The following is a 17,656-nucleotide window of genomic DNA, read 5'->3' on the forward strand; positions in this document are numbered from 1 at the left end:
TTCCTTTCCTTTCCTTTCCTTTCCTTTCCTTTCCTTTCCTTTCCTTTCCTTTCCTTTCCTTTCCTTTCCTTTCCTTCCTTCCTCCCTCCCTCCTTTTTAACTTTCCTGAAGTAAGTTTGGAAGCCAGGCATCATTAAACCCCAGAAACAAGTGCCTCTGACAAAATCTCAACTGATTCTTCTGTCTCCTGGACCTTTTCTTGGAAGAGTGGAACACAGTGCCTGTGTGTCTCATACTTAAACTCTTCTCTTCTTCTTCTTTTTTTTTTTTTTCTTTTTAATCCGTGTCACTTTTATCTAGCACCCATCCTACATGTGTGACAGGCAGCTGAAGCTAGGCTGTTGTTGGTTTCCAAATATATATCACTGTGTTAACACTTTCAAATAAGCACTGATCTCTTCCTTCCACCAAGGCAAGCTTGCCTCTTACACTTCACTTCCACTGCTTCTCAGTAATCTCAAGCAATGGGTCTTTTAGCACATTCTGAGGGAAACTCTTYCCTTCTAATGGGTAGTGATATTTAGTTTAATTTTTCTTAATATTAAGTGTAAATTCTTTTCCATCTAGTGTCACTCTAAYAAACCTGCCCCCTCTCTCTTGTCARTGTTCAGGATCAGAATCTTGAGGCTGTTTGGAAGTTCATTAGGAAACATCTCTTACTGAGCTAGGAAATGCCAGAGCCCCACTTGAYTGTATAATAAAAATTGTCTCCTTCCTGGCACATCACAAGGAAAAGGCTAATATAGGAGCAGACATGCAAATATCATTCATAGTTGTTTTTCCTGAAGACTGTGAGAAACTCAGGCATGTCCTTTCAGACCACATGCAGTCATCTCACAGTCTCTGATGTACTGACACACTTTGCAGTGGCATTGAAGCAAAACAGCAACACCCTTCCTGAAACCAATGGCYCTACAAGAGAAAGGGATTCAAAACCTCCAAGAGAAGAGGACGTCATAACAAAGGAAATACATAAGGTGCAAATGAAAACAGAATTCAGGTGAAGATTTTTTAGCTTTCTTTCCTAGTTTCAATTTCATTTTGCAATTTCTTGTTCATAGTTCTACTCTCTGCTTTCCTTATTTCTCTTCTCAGTGGTGTTTGAAACTCCTTCCAAGCCAGGGTATTTTCAGCTGGGTTTCAGTCCTTTTGACTGCACTCACATCCAAATCAATTTGAATTATTGCTATTTTTTCTATTCAAGAAAGGTTATGCATGGCTGGTCTGCAGTTTCTAGGACAAAAGTCAAGCCAACTCTCCACGGACTTTTCATATGTTTGTATTTGAAATCTCACAGAAAAGGAAAATTATTTTTTTTCCCAGTGCATCTGGGAACAATTGATAGAGTTTATGAGACCAACAGAAACTTGAGGTGTATTTAAGCAGGTTTTGGAACTTRGTAACAAACTCCTGACCCAAGGGCTACAGAAGTAAATGGAAGAAAAATCCCACTGATTCCTGTGGTCTCYTTGGATCAGTCCCTTAGTTACTTCAGCCAAAGGACACAGTAAGGCACTTCTGTAATTAGCAATGCCTGACTTCTTCGCCAGTGACACAATCTCTGGGGGCACCACATGTATTCTGTTTTTTGACTCAGCCTCAGAGCAGGAGCATGAAAAACTCATTTGATGTCAGTAACTTAAAGTTATTTCAAAGCCTTACWGCAGCTCTGCTGGGCCCATGGCTTTGGAGGTTCTATACATATCTAAAGTGATAAAGGATGCAAGATAAGCACAGGCTACYGCTCCTTCTATGCATATGAGATTAGTAGTGTTTTTTACCAATAAGCTGCAGAGAATGAAATATCAGGGGCTAAAAGAGGATTATTTCTTGAGGAMAATAACTAAAATTCTAAATTTGTGCCCCAGGTTTGTGCCACAGAAGCCCTCACCTGGTATGTTTCTTATAATAAGACTTTCTTTTCCCTACCATGTGGATTTCCTGGCCCTGAACCACAGGTTCACACAGCTTGCTGCTCATCTAAAGCAGCCACAATGCAGGTGAGCAGCTTCTGGTGCATGCCACAGTACCTAGGATGGCTGTCAAGTCTTATAAAATACTGTGTCCTCCTCGCTTTCACTGTCTCCAGAGTGTACTTGTGTAACTTTGTGGAAATTTACAGATTTTTTTTTTTTTCCAGTTGATGCTAATAAGAAGAATCTGGCCAACAAAATTAAGCCTTATTTTCTATAACATTTTAAAAATACCTTAGGTATTCCTAAATAATATATGCACTTYGATGCAAAATTGATGGGTTTCTAACAAAAAAAAAAATACTATGAGAAAATAAGAGATACAGTCCGGTGCTAGAAGTTGGACCTTCAGCTGAGATTTGGAAGAGAACTGAGASTTCATGAGTCCAAGAACTCCCCCGAATCAGTTTCAGATGTCAGGAACTGTGCAAAAAAAGTGCATCAGGAACCACAAGTGGTGAGTTGTACAGACACAGAATGCAAATTCAGATATGAGAGAAGTATRGAAAATAAGGATGATGATTGGAAAAGAAAATACCCAGTAAAATATCCCAGGGCACATTCTGTGTAGCATTCAAGTAAATAAATAAAATAGGGAGCTCATAAGAGAGGCAAGGTGGGTGAAGGTGAGTGAGGCCCCAGGGATGTGCTGTTTGGGAATGCCATGGAGGAGAAAACTGAGCTAGCCAAGGCAGGTGTGAACTAAAACCATGGCAGAGGAACCCAGCAGACATAAAATCAAGTGCTGGCAGGCTTGAGCAGTGCTCTGTAATCGCTGTGTCAATAAGGTGCCTGCTGTTTTCCCCAGGAAGAGATTGCTTTGGAGCACCTATCTCTTTACAGATATGTTTGTAGCCCCAGTCTGTTATCACAGCACCTCACAAGTTTAAAGACYATTATTTGTCCCTAAATATTATGTTCCTAAGGTACAGCTGTAGAAGCAGAGGGACAGGAACAGTTTGTTGCATTGTTTATGTGCTTACTGGCAGTGGGATGGAGTAGCAATGCTTGTGCATTGATTACAATTGCTGCCTGTCTTCAGACTTGCCATTCAAACAGGTGAGCTGTCTCTCTCCGTCCATGGTGCTGGGTATGACCAAAATGTCCAATAAAAGTAGTATTTGAACACAATTTTTGGTTTAGTATTGCCCCTGTGTCTGATCAGAAGGATTGAAAATGCTGGGCTCTTTCTATCAGCAGTAAGGGTACTTAGGAAGTGAGAGYTCTTCTTTCCTTCAAACAGGCAAGAAACCATGGTGGTAGATCTAAAATTATCCCTGGCTGTCCCTTTTCAATTAAAGCTGGTCATAGCTGACCTATTCTTTATTAAATGTTAATCCGTAGCCGCTTCTGAGACACCGAYGATTCGCGGTCTGGACTTGAATCCCAACCAGCTCCACACTAYTGGGCAATGATGCAGAAAAAATGCTGTTTACCCCCATGCTAGGTCTGCTTCTCTAATTATTACCCTGTAATGTGAAAGTTCACAATTAAAAGAGAATGGAGTTTWAAAAAGGGCTGCTGGGTGTTTCTAACCACTGTTTTTACCAATAATATTAAGTATAAGCTGTATCCAGTGATTTTCTGTGACTTTTTTTTTTTTCTTTCAGGAAGCAGTCCAGTCAGGGAAGAATTAGCATTGAAATATATGAATATTTTATGTCTAAAGCATGATAGGCACATATTTATTCACACAGAGTTTCTCACAGCTCAGCATTTATGTTGTTTGCTCTGCATTTGACATCATCTGARTAATATGAAGCTCCCAGGCATATTAAACTTGACAAAACTAATTCTTTCCTACTCAATTGTGCCACAAAATTCTCAGGCTTATATCCTTCAGTTATTTCAGCTTAGCAGATTAAAAGAATTAAATATCCTATCAGTATTTCCTACTTTTCATTCCAAGAACCTAATTTTGTCTTCTTTATGCCTTCATATTTATGTGAGGGCTTCTGGTCCACTCACATAATGTGCTGAGAGGTGTGCACAGTATTTTCTTTCCACAGTCCAAGTCCAAACTAATTTTTTATACAGGTATTGCCTATCAAAATAAACAGCATTCTTCATGAAAATGTAATGAAATACGGTTCAGGGATGTAAACCACGGCTTTAACTTTTGCTGAACTGTTACAGGAACCAGAGTTCCTTCACATCTTTCTTCTATTGCCTGGGCTAACAAAAGCTTTTCCTACATATCTTTCTCCTATTCCAGTCTCATTCTCTTTGCAACATTATCCAAGAGTAAATGCCTACCTGAAAAAAAAAAAAAAAAAAAGTCTTGCCCTTGTAACATTTGAAGTTTTTTCTACTCAATTTCCCCATATCCCTACCTTATTTCCTCATGACTTTTTTCATGAGGCAATGCTATTTCAAATGTAAAAGTTCCCTCCGAAGTCAAGGACTGTCAGGGTTCCCAGGCATCAGTGCTGCTCAAAAGAGGGACCAAGAGATGATCCCTGCAGAGTAGTTGCTACTTCCTGTARCCAGCAGCAATCCATTTGAGGTGATTTCTTTAGCTCTGAGGTTTTCCATAATGGACTGAGTGTAGAAGAGCTGGTGCCTTGATCAAATTTTTTCAGTTTTTCTAGYGTATCAGACATGAGCTGTCCAAAGACTTTCTGAGGCCTTGATGATGAGACCATATAATATAATATACAACATGAATTGTGGGGGAGCATAACTGTGCCTTATTTACCTGGCAGATCTAGTTAAAAAATAACACAATTTGGCTACAGTTTCCTTATCTCGTAGACATATTTATCCATGCAACTTCACAGCAGATGAAGGTCACATTCTGATAATCCTCCTTCTTGTATTAATGTGAAAAAATGGAGCTCTTATCTGGGACTTGTTAGAAAGTGCTTCTGTGTGCATTAATCTAATGGGTGGCTGAAGCAGAACAGCCAAAGACAAACATCAGTGAGGAGACTCACTGTGATTTCCTCTAGTACTTAACCTTTTTGTGGATCTAGTAAAAGTCWSARAAATGTTTTWAAAWGACATGGAATCTGAAACTGTTGTTTTCACATGCGTTGCTGCCAGAAGTTACTTCCTCTGTCTCAGAGATTTGACAGACTGACCAAGGAAGACAATTTTTTTGAAAGCTAAGCCACAATCTCACATTTGTGACTGTCAGCCCAGATGTTATTCAAGAGTCCAAATCCAACTGCACTGAATTGTACTAATTTTAACCCCTCTCTGTCATTCAAAATTCTTTATTTCATGCATCTGTTTGATTTGCTCCATTATCTAATTCAAGAACACTTAACTTAAAAACAAAAAGAAAAGGAGTGTAGGTTTTGTATGTATTCTTGCCAAATATATACTTCATGAGGAATGTACTTTACAAGGTACCTACTTCTGTTAATGTGTACACCAGCATATCACTGTTATCACAGCAACACTGAATAGTTATTTAGTTACTTAAGCACCAGCTGAATGGTTGACATTATCATTTAGGCAGCAGTTACTGCTTTCTAATTGAAAATACAAACAACACAGTAGAGGAGTGTGTAGGATTTCTACAGTAATTTTACATGCTAAATTTACAGAAAAGCAGTGGCTAAGCATCACCTGCAATATAGCCACAATGGTCTGCAAACTGGCAGTTTGAGATGCAACTACATGCACATAATAGTAGAGTCAGATGTAATATTAATCTAACTCACTTCTTATTTATATATGCATGCATATATTGTGAAGAAAAACATTGGGTCTCAGTTGTCAGGTTTTTGCTGATTTTGTTTTTTATCTTTATTTTTGGGGGAGGAGAGGTGGAGAGAATGGCATTTGAAATTTAAGAATCTAAAATAGCTCCGTGCAAGAATCATGTTTTTAATGACTTTTCAGTCTTTTAAAAAACTTGGGTGCAGGATATTTCTGACATACAAATAATACATATAACAAAAGAAATGCAGGAACTAAGAGAAGGCAGGGATGGATGGTGGATGGATGGATGGATGGATGGATGGATGGATGGATGGATGGATGGATGGATGGATGGATGGATGGATGGCATATTTTCTGTACAGTGCAATTTGTGCTTTGAGATCAAAGTATCAAATATAGCTATTGTTCATATTTTTACTAAAGAAGGGATTTAATTTTTATTGTCATGGCTCTAAGAAATAGATTGGAAACTGTACTTTCCRTAATCAACTTTTGAATCAACTACCAGAGCTCTCTACCTGATGCAAACATTGTTTACTGGAATATTTACAAATCATTTAACAGGAATGTAATTGTCTAGGAATATATTAGGTAATTCCCTGCTCACTTTCTCCTCCTTCACAAATGCAAAAAACTAAAACGATACGCCAACAAGCTTTCATGAAAAAAAAACAGAAGTATGAAAGAGACACCTTGGATGTAATTTTCAGATAAATTCTAATCTTATTTTCTGTCTCAGCTCACAGAGGCTATTTTGTAAATCCTAAGAGTGAACTTCTGAGAACAAAATTGTTCTCCTATCAGTCTTGCCACCGTCACCTTGTACACCTTTCTATAGTTCCACAAATGATCATGTTTGTTTGAGGGGTGTTATCATTTATAGAACTACACAACACAATTCATCATGATGGTTTTATCAGATGGAAAATAGGCAGAAACAGTCTGCAGGATGCACCAGAGCTAGCCAGTAGTACAACAAAATGGAAGATTTCTTCTGCCTTTTGTCTGAAGAGCTTTTAAAACTCAGTAGCATTTGTACAGTAAATACAGTTACTGTATTTTTTTAAAACAGGTTTTCACAGTGGTGATTTTTTTTTTTTTTTTTTTTGCTGTTGATCAGACAGCCTGGAAGATTTGGAGACCTACTTCTTGCTCAGAGAATGAACAAGCTTTAGGATTACTCCTGTTTTTCTCGTTATTTTCTTGCTCAACGTGAAGGAAAGCTATAAGTGATTCTGAGTTTTATAAATTGTTATTTTTATAATGAGATATTATTGTACCTCTTTATTATTGTACCTCTAGTCAACTAGAGGATGTATATCTCATTGTCAGTTCAGTTATGGCAGATTCACACCCTATATAATCCTATATCTCACCAGGGATGATCTCAACACAAACAGGACCCCATGAAACTACTGTGTGTAAATCTCTGCTGTAACCCCATGAGTTATCCTGAGATGCTTTTGAACCTGATCTTTACCCTTCCCTTGCAATCTCTCTCTTTTCATTACTTCATACAGATCATTTGCCATTAAAAGCACTTTCCAGTTATAACGTTCCTGCACTTTTAACATCTTGGATCCAAACAGCTCCCAGAGCATATTAACAACTGGCTTTATTGTACAAATGAACTACTCATAACTCCTTTCTCTTGGAGGACAGCCACGTTCAAAGGAAAATGCTTCCGCTGCTTAACACTGCACTGCTATTTAAGCAAAACCTTCAAATCTGGCTGCTTACAGTAGGCACAGCTCTGAGGAAGAGGTGAGGGTAAACATCCCAGAAATAGCCCCACTAGGCAATGAGCTCATCGGTGCATTTTCATGCCACAATTTCTGCACAGGGAAGGATTTTATAATGGTGTCTTCTGAGGACACATTCATTCTCCTTTTACTCGCCTATGCACTGCCTTGGTAGCAAATAAAAAATCCCAAGAGATAACGAGGAACATGACATGGCAGCATTAAAAGCAGGCTGGATTCATGGATGCCCCATTGAATATCAGCACTCTATATGAAGTCGGTAGAAGATACTTCAGCAAGAAGATGGAGGTGATCACTGGGGAGAGAATTTTAAATTTCCTTTCATTCCAAGTTCATTCCCTTAGCACCAAGTTTGAGGCTTCTAAAGTTGACCCTGAATTATCAGTAGCAATTAGCCCGTGTTTGGGACTGGAGAAGGTCTATGCAGAAGCTCCCAGTGCAGAACTGCAGTAAGATAGGTCTGGCTTTTGGAAGTACCACAATGATGTGCGTTGCTGTCATGGCAATTCTTCCAATTCAGAGCATATATAAACCAGATATAGAGACTAAAGTCTTCTGGTTTTGTTCTTCACTGAACTAACCACAAAAACACAAACCCCACCCACAGGGAGATGCAGATTCAGAAGCAAGAATTGCAATCTAATGCTCATAGAGTAGATTTTCTCTGGAAGTAAGATTCAATTATGCTCCTACTTAAGAAGAATACTGTAAAGTAAGCTTTATTTTGAGCAGGTTTCCTTATTAAATAGGAAGCAAATCACCACGTATTACTTCTAAGGAGACTGCCTGCAAAGTCAGTTTTTAGTGTGCTGAAGTTCAGGAGTTTTTAATTACATGTTCCCACTCTACTGTAAATACTTTTTTTATTCAGTAAATAGAAACAGGTTAGAGAAAACTTTAGGTTTGCTCAAGTACATATTCTTATGCCACTATTATTTAACAGTTTTCGTGAACTAAAAATAAAGAAACTGTTACAGCCATAGGTCCAAATTTAACTGACATGGTCCCTCGAGACTGCAGTACAGATTCAAAGCAAAGACCTCAAAGAACTGCCTCAGCAAAACTGTTTTCCTTGCAAAAATTACAAATAGGATCCTTCAAGGAGGAATGACTGGTCACACTCCTGCACCAAAGGAAGGATGACAGCTTGCATGCAGATAGAGGAGCAGGAAGTAACTCTGTTCCTTAAGCAATTTCAGTAAAGGGGAAACCTCATTTTCCCATGAAGATCATTACAGCAGTGGCTGAAAGTTAGCTGCAGTCTGACATGAACTGTTGATGAACAAAGAACTAAAAGTTTAAAAGTGGAACATGTTACGCATAATTAAATATGGATCCTTACTAATCAATAGTGAGTGTATAATTACATTTCTCAAGGTTATTTAGTCAAAGTCTTGTGAGGAGACAGAGTGAAGAAAGTCAAGCAGGTAAACTAGAGAATCAAAAATGTGCTCTGCAGCACTAGTGAGGTTGTTTGCAGTCAGTCTTGTCATACTTGAACGGCTCACACTGAAATTTTTACCAGTAGTCTCATTAAGGAGACATGAAGCAAGGTTAAGGAGGCCTCAAAGAATAGACAAATCTACTTAAGCAATTCTACAAAACCACTCCAGCAGTGTTGTCTGTTTCTGTCTTATTCCAGGGTTTTCTCTGCATTTCTGCTCTCTGAGCAGTAGTAAACAGAATCAGATCAAATTCTTTCAGGCAGTTAACATGGCTTAGAACAGGTTTGATAAAAACATCCCTAAAATGGCAGCATGAGAAATCTTCAACATTTAAGAATAAAATGCTGATTTCCCTCACAGAGGGTTCTCCTGCAATACAATGTATGTCATATATATGCACAATACCCATACTGAATGTGTTTAAGAGAATAAGAGAAAAAAACAAGAAATGCAAAGAACCTTCATGTGAAGATTTCACTTCTACCCCTCTGCAATAGTTCTTCCCTTAGCTCTAAGGTATCTCTTGCTGTCGTGAATTCTCACAGGAGAAACACACCAGATCCTGGATGCTGGAAAAAAGAAGAGGGGAAAAATTCTTATCAAGAATTTTGTCTTAAAAAGCACTTGAAAGTTTTAAATGCTGCTGCACAGACAACTTTCTGCCTGAACTGAGGCTTAAAAAACCTTTTCTTTATTTTTCAAARATTCATCTGAGCAGCTAGACATGATTTCAACAAAAAATAATATTTAGAAATACTTTAAAGAAAATGACTTATCACTGTGATAATTTGAAGATGTCAGGTGTGTTTACCAGCACCATTCTGCCCATCAGACAGATATAACAGGCAATGTGAGTATTTTTGCTAACTTTGGCGTTAAAAAATCAATGCCTGAAAAACTCTCCTCCCACAAATTACATTTATTTAAAAGAGAATTCATGTGAAGCGGCTTTGAAACTTCTAATTTCATCATCTTTTGCCCAGCCATTTGGATCCTATTAATTCGAAAAGATTGCTACATCCAAATGCCACCTCTGAAGGGCAAGGGCTCAAAGGCTCTGTGCAGCACCCTGAGCATGCACAAACTTCCCATCCAGGCCTGGATGGATTTTTTTTTTTTTTTTTTCATGAAACCTTGATTATCTTCGTATTCATACAGACATACTCTACTCATACTGGTTAAACTTGACAGGAAACCAAAAAGCACACAAACAATGTATGTGCTATACTGAACTTATTAAAGAGAATAAGAGGAAAAATATCAAATGCAAACAACTTCAGATGAATATTTCACTTTTATGCCTCTGCAACAGTACAGCCTGAGCAAACTTTCTCTCACTTATTCCCTTAAAAGCAAAACCATTACTTGTGCTCTTTGTGTAGCATTTTGGGATTTCCTGATGAGAAAGCTTTAATCTCTGTAGACACTGAAGGTTACTGCAGATTTCCATTAGATTTTTATCAAAAAGAATTTAAACCACCAGGAAGCCAAATAGTAAATATTTTCTCACACAAAAAATTTTATTTACCTAACCCATAACAGTGTTTTCAGCACAATTGCTGAAGTAAATGAAAGCCACTTAGAAACCAGATTGCTTCAGTTACAATTCTTTTGCTTCTTTTCTTTTGAATACTTTCTATAAATTTTTGTATGCTGTTTGGCTTTAATGACACATCTTCGTATCAGCACTAGAACTGTATTTGTCCATCATAATATTTTCCAAACTCTACTCTTCATGAATTCTGATAAGACTGGATGGGCAATAAGTAGCCTGTAAGGAGAAAAGTACAGGCATAACGTTACCAGTAAATACATTAAATTTGACAAAGCACAGACTTTGCAATGAACTGTTAAGGCTTTCCTTTGCATGCACATTCTCTCCTCATTGGACTTGGCTTTACTGGGTGAAGTACAAACACTCCAGTCCAAGAATGCTGGTGCTGGGTATTCCTCAGCTGGCAGCTGCTTATGTACTGAAAGAGAGCTGTGTGTAGCCAGTGTAAACAGCTTCTAGGCCCACATTCTTTTGAGAAGCTGTTAAGGAACAATAAACCAGAAGCTATGAGGTGAAGGAAAATTCCTCATAAATATGAACGCGACATCTCTTTATTTAATTTCTCTTACAATGAAGATACAGAGTTTGATTCAGAAGTGATTAATAAAATTTCCTAAATTAGATTCTGTCATTCTTAATCTAAGCATATATAAGGGAGTGTAAATGGATATAAATTGGATATTACAGAGATGAAAATTGTTTTTGTTTAAGTAGACTGCTAGGACCCTGACCACTGGGCTAGCTCTCAGTGTCCAAGTCAAATCTGATCTCATGGACTGTAAGCAAAACTTCTTCCAGTCCATGAAGGACACAAAGGACAAGAGCCAATGGATTTCACTCATTAGTTCACCAAGAGACCTCAGTGCAGAATTTTATTATTTAATTTGTCAGCCAATATGGGATCACTGTTCAAAGGTCATAGCTTGTTTTGCAGTGCAGTTTAATTTCTATATAGCTGAATATTCGCCTTCACCTGCTCACCAAAACCAGGTCTGCTTTTTGCTGTAAAATCTGAGCATGTCAACAACAAGGAGGGCAAACCCTTTTCTCACAGCTCTTACCGCATCTCTAAGGTATCTCTTGCTGTCATGAATTCTCACAGGAGAAACACACCATGCTGGAAAAAAGAAGAGAGGGGGAAAAAATCTTATCAAGAATTTTGTTCTAAAAAGCACTTGAAAGTTTTAAATGCTGCTTCACAGGCTCTTCTCTTCCTGGACAGAGCCTTAAAAACCTTTTCTTTATTTTTCAGAGTTTCAAATTAGACAACCAAGTGTGTTGCAATTGCTTCTGAGCTGCTTGTAAGTGCATAGTAATAGCAAGGCCAGTCCTCCAATGCTGCTTGGCTGATGAAAGTGAGCATCACTCTCATTTGCCCTCATTCAGTGGAAGTCTAAATGGGAAGCAGAGCTCGAAAGAAATTGTCACTTTGAGAAAAATGGCTATGTGGGGAAGAGCACTTTTGTTAATAGTAATTGGAGGACATACTGCAACATCTTTTCCAATTGTCTGAAATTCTGTGGACAATCCAGAGCCCCATTTACCCCCATCTTCTACCAGAGTAATTCCACTGACTGTATTTTAATGATCCCTCCTTTGCACCAGTGTTAGCAAGAACAGAGTTGCACTCCTGAGTTGAAGTCTCTAGTTAAGGTGCAAATATCTAAAATCCAGTGAGAGCAGATGGCTAATTCAATGCCCACATTAGGCCTAGAGGTCAAGGTTCTGATGATGAGGACAAAAACTAAAAAGACAAAAGAAATGTAAGTTTGACTCAGTGTCTCACGGTAAAATACCAGAAGCATAAAGACATAATGTTAGCTCTAGCAAAGAATACAGAAGGTGACAAGGTTATTTCTTTTTATCAGCTGAGATATCTTCTGTGACAAAACTACTGTTCTGCAGTGCAGCCTACTTCATCCCCATACAAATGCAGAACAAAGAGGACAAAACCAGAGCTTTTCTCTCCCATTTTTTTTCCCATGGTGTTATTCAGAGGTAGATTTCAGCCAAACTGATGGCTTTTTGGGAAACATTTCACACAGCAATTTCATAAGTACATTGTTAGACAAGATTATTTGCAGGCATATAGTTGAACAGTAAAATATCTTCATGCCTAAAGTGTGTCATCCTTCAAGCAGGGAAAGGTGAAATTTTGGGCAGTTCAGCTGTGCCCCTACCTTCCTTGCCATTTGCCCATATCGATTCTGCAGTTCCGATGTATTCTAAACTTATGAGCTAATAACTAAATATTGAAGAGTATTCTTTAACTTAGATACAGGTCTAAGAGATGAGTGATGGTTACTTAATACCAGTCTTTAATTAGTTTGCAGAGATTTCTAACCTTAGGAGCCTGAATCCCCAAGCCATCATTCTGTTGTTCGTTCCTCCCTGTAATGGAGTTTGGGTGAGGAACAGCCATATTATTGCCATAAATTACACTTGCTTCTCCAAAGAGGAAATGAGAACTGAGAACCAGAGGGGACCAGCTGGGAACCATTTTAAGAGAACTCTGTCCCTGCAGTGCTCTGTGCTCCTTATTCTTGCTATTGCCATTGCCATTCCCTCAGTCCTACTGATTCAACTGTTCTTGTGTCTGCTCTAATAATGAGACACAAGAAAAAAAACATTAAAAATAATTGAGAAGGGAAAGCTGTGCTGGAATAGATGTTCTGCTGGTGTGAGTGACAGAACTGAAGCCCTTTATGGAACGGAAAAGGGGGGAACAAGTTCAAGACACCAAGTCTGGCTGGGAGAACTAGTGGAATAGCCAAGATGTACTGCTAAATAGCCCTGTGATGGCAACAATTCGGGTTTTCTTATTTCAGGAATTTTTTTTTAAGCCCTGATACTTCTTATACAACAGTATGAGACCTGTCCATAGGTAATCTAGTGTACATAGCAAAAGAAAACACTCTAGAAATCAATCTCTGAAAAAAGAAGTTGTGAACCATGAAGAACTAGACTTGAGTAATTATATCTGTAGCCAGAGTTTCTGACTACACATGATTTACATCCCTCYTTTGTATTAGTACAAAGAGCACCACTGGAGAGAGACAAAAGGATGAATCCACACATTATTTCTGTTCCAAACACCATAATTTAAAAACACAGCACATTTATCAAGAACTAAAGAATGTGAGTTTGTATAGGTACAGAGCATCTGTGAAGGTGCTATCCTTGCTAGAGAAAAACATTTGACTTTCCAGGGTTTCTTTCACCTCAGGGCTTGATAATAAAGATAGGCTTGAAGATATTTTCCTTACATAATGGTTAGAAAAAGTAGTGCATGGTAAAGCAGTTTTTCACAAGGTGTTTATCCTCTCCTCAGCAGATGCTGTGAGTTTCTTCATTTATTTAACTAACCAAACTTATAAAGCCAATCAATAATCACAGAAAGCGTTCAAGTCCTTTCATTTTGGACACGTTTTCAAGATGTGTCGTTTTTCTTATAAAGCTAATCAGCTATAATATATGCTTCTTTTACTGTCAAAGTCAAATCCAGTACAGAATTAAATATGCAAGCAAAACATGTCTCCCTAGTTTTAAGATTTGGCATGAATTTAGTTTATTTGTTTGGATATCCTCTCCATAATTATTCTGTTGAATAATATTTAGTTAAGGTATATACAGTATTTTGTATGCAGAAATTTTAATTCAGTCACTGAAAGAGTAATCTGTTTTTAGTGGATAAAATTACTTCTCTCTGATCGCTGAGCAAAAGACCTCAGAAATTACAAATTTCAAGATCTGTTCCTAATGGTGTTGGGCAATGTGTCAGGGATTGTGACATGGAGAAGATGAGAAATRCACTTAATTTGCATTCCTGTATTTTTTTGTCTATGTATCTCCTTTTGATTTGTAACATCCTACCTGTTTCTTGTTCCACAAGGGAATAGACAATCCAACCTTAATAGCAKGGCAAGAGAATCAACCTGTCTTGTAAGTGAGCTTCTGGGTATATTGTGTATGGGATGTGCTTAGTAATTTTTGCTTATTCTCATTTTATGTTTTAGGAATTTTGGAGTTTTCTCATACTCATGTTCTTAAAATGACTGGGGGAAGATAACAAAACATTTACATGTTAAGATTCTTGTCCTTGGGAGTGTGACACAGTGATAACAAAAGAAATTATTAGGAAAACACACRCAGTTAAATACAAAGCATACCATAAAATTCTTGCAAGTTGTTAGTTTCTCATACTTGATGTTTTGTTAAATGTACTTGAGGGAAAATTCCAATTAAGTAACGAGTACTAATGTCCATAGGCTCTTAAAGATCAAAACGATAACAGGAGTGGGTTGAATATTTGACCTTATGYCAATAACACCAGCTAATAAACAAAACCAATTGATTTGGGAACTAYGTATTTTACGTATTGGAGTATGGAAACTATGGATTTTGTTAGGTTTTCTAAGGATTTTTTCACGTTCAACCAATTTCAGCTGGGAAGAGCTCAATAATCTGATGACATCACCAGTACAATGTGCATAAATAACATATAAATGCTATAGCTGAAAGTTTACCCTATGGATGCAAGCAGGCCCATAGGCTGTAGGCAGCCCTATTCATATTGTTTCATTCCTTGCTTTTTCACCTGATCCATTGTGTAGATTTTTGAWATAATGGATATAATTTCCTAGAAGAACTGAATCACTGCTCTGCCTCTCTTTGTTCCTTACGTTCTGGTATTCAGTAATGTGCTCATCGATTTTCATATGCGCGATATGATTGCTTTGTCAATCTCACTTTGAATTCCTATAGCTGCTCACACACAACCTCCTTCACAGCTTTGCCTTGGTGTCATTGCACTGCAATCTTGGCTAATGCAGCCCTTAAAAAGCATCCTACTCATATTTCCCAGAAACAAAATATTTTGTTAGAGTCAAACTAATTTACCAGAAGCCTTACTGTTCTTGCGACATTTAGTTGTGAATATGTCCAAAATTACATCAATCACTCATGTGTTCTTGTGCTCTCCTTGGTGTGAGGCACTGCAATATTTGTACAGTATTCTGATACCTGGCASTATGTGAAAATAACAGACAGCTCAAAGGACATGGGGAATAAAACCAAATGCACAGGAGAGGATGAACAAGGGATCAAATTCTTCCAATTTACTGCACATCAGTATTCTCTACAGGACCTGAGTTGATCTTTGTGTGTGTGTGTGTGTGTGTGTGTTTGTTTTTCTTCAAACTCCAATTACATTTATACTGTGTGTGTGGTTTCTCAGGAGTGAACAGTGAATAACATCCTACAGTTCTACCCTAAAACATCAAAGCTCTCTGTACAGTAACCACAGATAGGATCCACTCCCTTTATAACCGGAATAAAGGTCTCTTTCCCTTTCTCTTAGACTCTGAAATCAAAATCACCATGACAGCTTTCTGCAGCACTGAGCTTAACCTAAAGAGGGATTGTTTAAAAGGTGTTTTACTGCTTTCCAGTTGTAAAAAAATAATAGAGAGGTTGTAGCTATTATACAAGGAATATCACTTTGGGGAGGCATTTGCAACATGCWTTCAGCAAGTGACCAGTCCCTCCAGAGGTGACATACAAAATATCAGAACGGTATTTTTAACAGCAAAAGCTGGTATTTTGACAAACTGTATTTCTCTCATGGAAAATACATAGCCTGTGGTCAATGTRGGGTAAAAGTTATGGTGARTGACTGCGGTGTTAATAGAGTGGATGACAGGTTGGCTGCTATTGCCAGTGAGTGATCTATGTCCATCAGCTCACCCTTCTTCTCCCCCTGTGACAGACAGCTGGCTCTTTATCAYTCCTCCTGTGGTCGACCTAGATGAGCTTAGGTTTAGCCATTTCTCCCTTTGGAAAGGGAAATGGGAGCACAAGGTTAGGAACRGCTCTTGACATTCGCTTGAACAGACCACAAATCCCTTTTGCMAGAAAATCTGATGCAGTAAATCTGTGAGGATCATTTTGGAAGCTCTGTCTTTAAAGAGAGGATGGTGCATCGCACAAGTCTCTCATCACTGTGTATGGAACACAAGGTGAAAGTATTAAGCACTAGTGTYATATTAAGCCAGAGACAACAGAGAACTTGGAAAATTTTGCAGGAGTTAGTGGGTCTGCATGTTCCTGTGCCTTTTTCTACTGTCCTAGCAGTATTGCAGAAGTTTTTAYAATATCATAGTAAATTTTCAGAAATTATTTAGGAGACCTTTACATTCTTGATGGAGGACTTGTGGGCCTGAGAGTAGCAGTATGAGGTGTTCTGGTAAAACACATTAGCTCTTTCAAGAAAATTTGCCTCATCATTAGGCATGTGGCTATGCCTTTATCTATACAGTGCACCCTTCCCTTCACCCTTGAAGAGTGGAACCTGGCAGCTTAAAGGAATTCTCTGAAACAGCATCTAATATTGTAAGTGATACTGCTGGATAAACATGTTCCCTCTTAGGCAAATTGYGCTTTGCTTTTTGGGCAGTAGTTAGCTTCAGCAAAAGCAGAAGGGATCAAAACCAGTGGGAAAGGTGGTAGGACACAAAACTGCAAGATCAAAGCCTCKCTCTAAGGCCCTTTGATTTTGTCGTGTTAATTCTCAAGTCTTTGAAATCCTTTTGACAAGTATTCCCTTAAGAAGTTTCTAGAAGCTGTTATATAGGGTTTAAGAGAAATTGAAGGGCAAGTCTATGAATGACAACAATAAATAAAATAAAAGCACAAAGGTTACTGTAGTGGTAAATTCATATAATGAAGTATAGCTTAACGTGYAATAATTAAGTAATCAAGATAAACAGTGTAACACCATAAGGAGAAAATACATGAGGACAATGAGCAGTAAATACAAACCCCAAACCACCATTTGGTAGAAATCACACTACACTTACAGCTATTATGGTGTTCTAAGGCAAAATATAACTTCTTTTTCCAGCATTTTACCCATGTCTGGATGCAAATGACATACTGACAATTAAAGATTTGTTTGTTCGAAGCATGTGCAATGCATTTATTTGTGTCTTACCATTTGCTGTGTTGGTTCTCAGTCCCATAATGACCTCTTTTGCATGCACTACCAATTCTACTCCTTATATTGTCTCTCCTCGTTTTCTGCTATTACTGACCTTCTCCACAGCCTCTCATCTTGCCACTCCTTTCTTTTATGGCTTCCTTATGCACACACACCCCACTCACTACTTCCCTGCTTTTAACCATTCACCCTCATTGACAGACTGCCATTTGTGACATTTTTTTCCAAAAATCCTGGACTTTTTTTTGCGC

At 38.1% G+C, this 17,656-nt stretch overlaps 1 long non-coding RNA gene across 1 annotated transcript in view; it reads right to left on the reverse strand.

The window, feature by feature from the left end:
* Positions 1 to 17,656, reverse strand: part of LOC130573830 (uncharacterized) — a 106,041-nt gene that overhangs the window by 41,869 nt on the left and 46,516 nt on the right. Inside the window, exons 3-4 of the long non-coding RNA XR_008965364.1 lie at positions 11,470 to 11,525; positions 9,313 to 9,422 (exon numbers count right to left, since the gene is read on the reverse strand). This is a non-coding gene — a long non-coding RNA (uncharacterized LOC130573830). The remainder of the gene's footprint in view (positions 1 to 9,312; positions 9,423 to 11,469; positions 11,526 to 17,656) is intronic.

The sequence above is a fragment of the Malurus melanocephalus genome, unplaced genomic scaffold (genome assembly GCF_030028575.1).
Source record: "Malurus melanocephalus ecotype Western Australia unplaced genomic scaffold, MMel_1.1 scaffold_68, whole genome shotgun sequence".
NCBI lineage: Eukaryota > Metazoa > Chordata > Aves > Passeriformes > Maluridae > Malurus > Malurus melanocephalus.